The sequence below is a fragment of the Nomascus leucogenys genome, chromosome 2 (genome assembly GCF_006542625.1).
Source record: "Nomascus leucogenys isolate Asia chromosome 2, Asia_NLE_v1, whole genome shotgun sequence".
Classification (NCBI taxonomy): domain Eukaryota; kingdom Metazoa; phylum Chordata; class Mammalia; order Primates; family Hylobatidae; genus Nomascus; species Nomascus leucogenys.
This window is the reverse complement of record NC_044382.1, coordinates 147,584,345-147,590,498: the sequence shown is the minus strand read 5'-3', so window position 1 is coordinate 147,590,498 and position 6,154 is coordinate 147,584,345.

The window sequence follows — 6,154 nt, the reverse complement described above, 5'->3', positions numbered from 1 at the left end:
AGGAACCTTCTTCCGGTCTGTCCCTAGTAGTGAGTCCTGCTTCAGGGACTCAACTCATCCTTCATGACTCCAGGGACTAGCTGAGACTTCTGGGTAACACCTGGGATTCCCCTTCCTGCCCACTTCCAGTTTGACATTACTTAATGGTATGGGCCATCACTTGTTGAATGTCCCCTTTCCAGGAAGGACAACAGCTTCTGTCCCTTTTTTTTTTTTTTCACTTTGTCACCCGGGCCGGAGTGCAGTGGTGTGATCATGGTTCATCGCAGCCTCAACCTCCCAGGCTCAAGCAATCCTCCCACCTCAGCTTCCCAAGTAGCTGGGATTATAGGTGTGTGCCATGATGCCCAAATAATTTGTAAAAAGTTTTTTGTAGAGACAGGGTCTCCTTATGTTGCGCAGGCTGGTCTTGAACTCCTGGCCTCAAGGAATCTTCCCACCTTGGCCTCTCAAAGAGTTGGGATTACAGACGTGAGCCACCGTGCTCGGCAACTTCTGTCTCTTGCTCTCTGCTCTCTCCTTCCCTGTTTATTTCACATTCTCTCACTAATGTTGCATGAATCAATGTTATTGAAGTAATTAAGTCATTACCTCCTCTCCTGGGGGTTGTTTCCAACTTTTTAATATAAGTAACAATGCAACAACAAAGAGAGGTAATTTTTTTCCCCTATACTCATGAATCATTTTCTTCAGAGAAATTTCTAAGAGTGGGAGAACTCATCACTGCACTTGTGGGAGCAGGAGGAAATTTTAAAAAATGGCAGATTGGGCAAAATTTATCCAATAAAGGAGCTGAAAGGAAGTGCACGGTGTCAAGGGAACATGGTTGTTGAAGGAGCGCTTTCCCACCATCGTCAGTAGGAACTTTCCTTCCCATTTCACAAACAGTTCCTATAGTGGGCTGCATGTTGGTTACCCCCTCAAAAGATATGCCCACTCAGAATCTGTGAATGTGGCCTTATTTGGAAAAAGGGTCTGAGCAAATGGAATTAAGTGAAGGACCTCAAGATAAGATCATCTTTAGATGGACTCTAAATCTGATGACAAGTTATTAGAAGAGCAGGGGAAACAAGACCGAGACCCAGGGAAGAAGGCAAAGGAAGACAGAGGCAGAGCCAGGAGTGATGCGTCCACAACCAAGGAATCCAAGGTCCCCGGAAACTGGGATAGAGGTGTCGAGTAGATTCTCCCTCAGTGCCTCCAGAAGAAACCAACCCTGCTGACAACTTTGTTTATTCTTTTTAAAAAATTGTTTTAATGTTTAGTTTTAATTTTTTTGGATACATATTAGACACACATATTTATGGGTTATATGAGATATTTTGATACAGGCACAAAATGTGTAATAATCACATCAGGGTTTTTTCCATTTAAAGCTGTGCTATAGTGACTTTATGTGTATTTTTTCTATACAGCATTTTTTAACTAATATTTATTTATTTTTAATTTTTTATTTCCATAGGTTTTTGGGAACAGGTGGTATTTGTTTTCATTAGTAAGTTCTTTAGTGGTGATTTGTGAGATTTCGTGCACCCATCACTCGAGTAGTGTACACTGAACCCAATTTTTAGTCCCCAAAGTCCACTGTATGATTCTCTTTTTTTTTTCTTTTTTGAGGCGGAGTCTCGCTCTGTCGCCCAGGCTGGAGTGTAGTGGTGCAATCTCGGCTCACTGCAAGCTCTGCCTCCTGAGTTCATGCCATTCTCCTGCCTCAGCCTCCCGAGTAGCTGGGACTACAGGTACCTGCCACCACGCCCGGCTAATTTTTTTGTATTTTTAGTAAAGACGCAGTTTCACCCTGTTAGCCAGGATGGTCTTCATCTCCTGACCTCATGATCTGCCCGCCTCAGCCTCTGGGATGCTGGGATTACAGGCATGAGCCACCACGCCCAGCCCACTGTATCATTCTTATGTCTTTGCATCCTCATAGCTTAGCTCCCACTTATGAGTGAGAACATACAATATTTGGTTTTCAATTCTTGAGTTACTTTACTTAGAAGAATGACCTCCAATCTCATCCAGGTTGCTGTGAATGCCATTAATTCATTCCTTTTTATGGCTGATTAGTATTCTATCATATATATATATATATATGATAGAATACTACAGTATATATATATATAGCAGTATATATATATATATATATACTACAGTTCCTTTATCTATTTGTTGATTGATGGCCATTTGGTTCCACAGTTTTGCAACTGCAAATTGTGCTGTTATAAATATACGTGTGCAAGTATCTTTTTTGTATAATGACTTTTTTTATTTTGAGACAGAGTTTTACTCTTGTTGCCCAGGCTGGAGTGCAATGGCGTGATCACAGCTCACTGCAGCCTCTGCCTCCCGAGTTCAAGTGGTTCTCCTGCCTCAGCCTCCCAACTAGCTGGGATTACAGGCATGTGCCACCACGCCCAGCTAATTCTGTATTTTTAGTAGAGACGGGTTTTCTCCATGTTGGTCAGGTTGGTCTTGCACTCCAGACCTCAGGTGATCCACCTGCCTTGGCCTCCCAAAGTGCTGGGATTACAGGTGTGAGCCACTGCGCCCATCCATACAATGACTTCTTGTCCTCTGGGTAGATATCCAGGAGCGGAATTGCTGGATCAAATGGTAGAACTACTTTTAGTTCTTTTTTTTTTTTTTTTTTTTTTTTTTTGAGACAGGGTTTCACTCTTGTTGCCCAGGTTGGAGTGCAACAGTGTGATCTTGGCTGACTGCAACCTCCTCCCAGATTCAATCAATTCTTCTGCCTCAGCCTCCCAGTAGCTGGGATTACAGACATGTGCCACCACCCTTGGCTAATTTTTTTTTCTTTTTCTTTTAGTAGAGATGGGGTTTCTCCACATTGGTCAGGCTGGTCTCGAAGTTTCAACCTCAGTGATCTGCCCACCTTGGCCTCCCAAAGTGCTGGGATTACAGGCTTGAGCCACCATGCCCAGCCTTACTTTTAGTTCTTTAAGGAATCGCCACACTGTTTTCCATGGTTATATTAGTTTAGTATAACTATGTTTTCCATGGTTATACTAGTTTACATTCCCACCACCTGCTGACAACCTGATTTGGATTTATGGCCTCCTGACCCGTGAGAGAATAAATTTCTGTTACCTGAAGGCATAAAGTTTGTGGAATTCTGTTCCAGCAGCCTCAAGCTCTCCTATAGTCCTCATTCCTGCAGCCCCTGCCAGAAGAATGCAGCCACCGCTACAGCTGCCAGCCGGACTCACGTGGGGCAGACAGGACGCTTCCTGGTGATGAGTGCCCCACCCTTCGGAGGGAAATACTGGGGTCTGTAGGGCAGAGGACAAGCCTCAGGCCATCGGGGAGAGCAGAGCATGAAACGGGGTGGGGGCAGCCTCTGGTGTGGTACTTGGGAAACTAAAATTAGACTATTTTCATATGCCACACACAAATGAATTCCAGGTGGATGGAGGCCAAAATGTGGGAAACAACACTTGAAAATATTTAGTAGAACATATAAGACAATATTTCCATAACCTTGGTATAGGGAGGCATTTCTTAAACAAGAAGAGCCTTGAAGCTTGAAGCATTTTGACTATATTAAAATTATAGAAAAAAAAACCTCTAAACATCAAAGGGTACCATAAACAAGTAAAAGGACAAGCTCCAGACCAGCACAAAAGTCTAGCAATGCACATTAGTAACCAGGATTTATAAAGAAGCCCTGCAAATCGATATGCATGATCCAGTCTCAACTCCAACTGCAAAATGGGCAAAGATATGAATAGGGAATTCCCCAAAGCCGAAGCAATAAGATATGAATAGATTCTCAATCTAGTCTGGGTGTGGTGAGATCATGTTTGTAATCCCAACATGTAGGAGGCTCAGACAGGAGGACTGCTTGAGCTCAGGAGTTTAAGAACAACCTGGGCAACACAGCAAGACCCTGTCTCTACAAAAACTTTTTTTTTTTAATTAACTGGGCATGGTGGTGCACGCCTGTGGTCCCAGCTGCTTGGAAGGTGGAGACAGGAGGATGGCTTGAGCCTGGGAGGTCAAGGCTGCAGTGAGCCATGATTGCGCTATTGCACTCCAGCCTGGGTGACAGAGCAAGACCCTGTCTCAAAAACAAAAAATGATTCTCCATCTCACTAAAAAGTATTAGGGGGTACAAATTAAACAACAGTGATACTCCATTGCATCTTCATCAGATTGGTAGAAAATAAAAAATTTGACACAGCCGAAGACCGGTGAGAATATGGAGAGGCCTCACAGGCAGATGGACATTGGCCGTGGAAGTATTTGCTTCACGTGGTCTTATGAACTGAACTGTGGCCCCCAAATTCAGATGGTGGAGATCTATCCCTCGGCACCTCAGAATGAGACCGTATTTGGAAACAGGGCCTTGAAGAGGTAATTAAGGTAAAATAAAGCCATAAGCGTGGGTCCTGATGCTGACATGTGTCCTAATAAGAAGAGGAATTAGGACAGAGACACACAGAGGAAAGACCAGGTGAAGACAGAGGCTGAAGGGGCCATCTGCAAGCCAGGGAGAGAGGTCTCAGCAGCAGCCAACCCTGCCCACACCATATTATTATTATTATTTTTTAAACAGAGTCCTGCGCTGTCGCCCAGGCTGGAGTGCAATGGCGTAATCTCGGTTCACTGAAACCTCTTCCTCCCGCATTCTAGCGAATCTTGTGCCTCAGCCTCCTGAGTAGCTGGGATTACAGGCTACTCAAGCATGCACCACCACACCTGGCTAATTTTTGTATTTTTAGTAGAGACAGGGTTTCACCATGTTGGCCAGGGTGGTCTCAACTCCTTAGCCTCATGTGATCCACCTGCCTCGGCCTCCCAAAGTGCTGAGATTACAGGTGAGAGCCACCACACCCGGCCCCCTGCCCACACCTTGGACCAAAACTGTGAGAAAAGAAATTTCCGGTGTTTAAGACACCCAGTCTGTGGTATTTTATTATGGCAGCTCTTGTCAACTAACGCATCTTGTAAAGTTAACAATGTTCAAATCATCTTCCCTGCAATTTAGTTCTTAGGTGTAAATGTTAGGCCTTTGTTGCTCCTGGTGTGGTCCCTGAACCGGTAGCATCAGCGTAGACATCAATGCAAGCTCGCCAGAAATGCAGAATCTTGCCCCATGCAGACCTCCTGAATTGGAGCCTGCATTTTAACTTTGACTTTTTGTTTTGTTTTGTTTCTTTTTGAGACTGAGATTCACTCTTTTCACCCAGGCTGGAGTGCAATGGCACAATTTCGGTTCACTGCAACCTCTGCCTCCCAGGTTCAAGTAATTCTCCTGCCTCAGTCTCCCAAGTAGCTGGATTTTACAGGTGCCCACCACCACACCCAGCTAGTTTTTATAGTTTTAGTAGAGATGGGGTTTTGCCATTTTGACCAGGCTGGTCTTGAACTCCTGACCTCAGGTGATCCACCCTCCTTGGGCTCCCAAAGTGCTGGGATTACAGGCGGGAGCCACCACGCACTTTTTTTTTTTTTTAATAAAAGAGATGAGGTCTTGCTGTGTAGCCCGGGCTGCCAGGCTGGAATGCAGCGGCTATTCACAGGTGCGGTCACTGAGCTCTAAAGCCTCGACATCTTTGGCTCAAACAATCTTCCCATCTCAACCTAACTTCGACTTTTAGCTAGTGATCCTTTTTCTCAAACTTTATTTATTTATTTATTTTTTTCAATTTTTTTGAGACAGAGTCTCACTCTGTCACCCGGGCTACAGTGCAGTGGTGTGATCGATCTTAGCCCACCGCAACCTCCACTTCCTGCCTCAAGCCATCCTCCAGCCTCAGTCTCCCCAGGTAGCTGGGACCACAGGTGTGAGCCACCATGTCCAGTTCATTGTTGTATTTTTTATAGAGATGGGGTGTCACTATGTTGCCCAGGCTAGTCTCAAACTGCTGAGCTCAAGGCTATTAGCCCATCTCAGCTTCCTAAGGATTACAGGTGCAAGCCACCACGCCAGGCCTTTTCTCAAACTTTAATATTCACACACATCACCTGGGGGTCTTGTTAAAATGCAGATTCTGTCAAAGCACTATTCACAATAGCAAAGACATGGAATCAACCTAGATGCCCATCAACAGTGGACTAAATAAAGAAAATGTGGGCCGGGTGCGCTGGCTCACGCCTGTAATCCCAACACTTTGGGAGACCGAGGCGGACA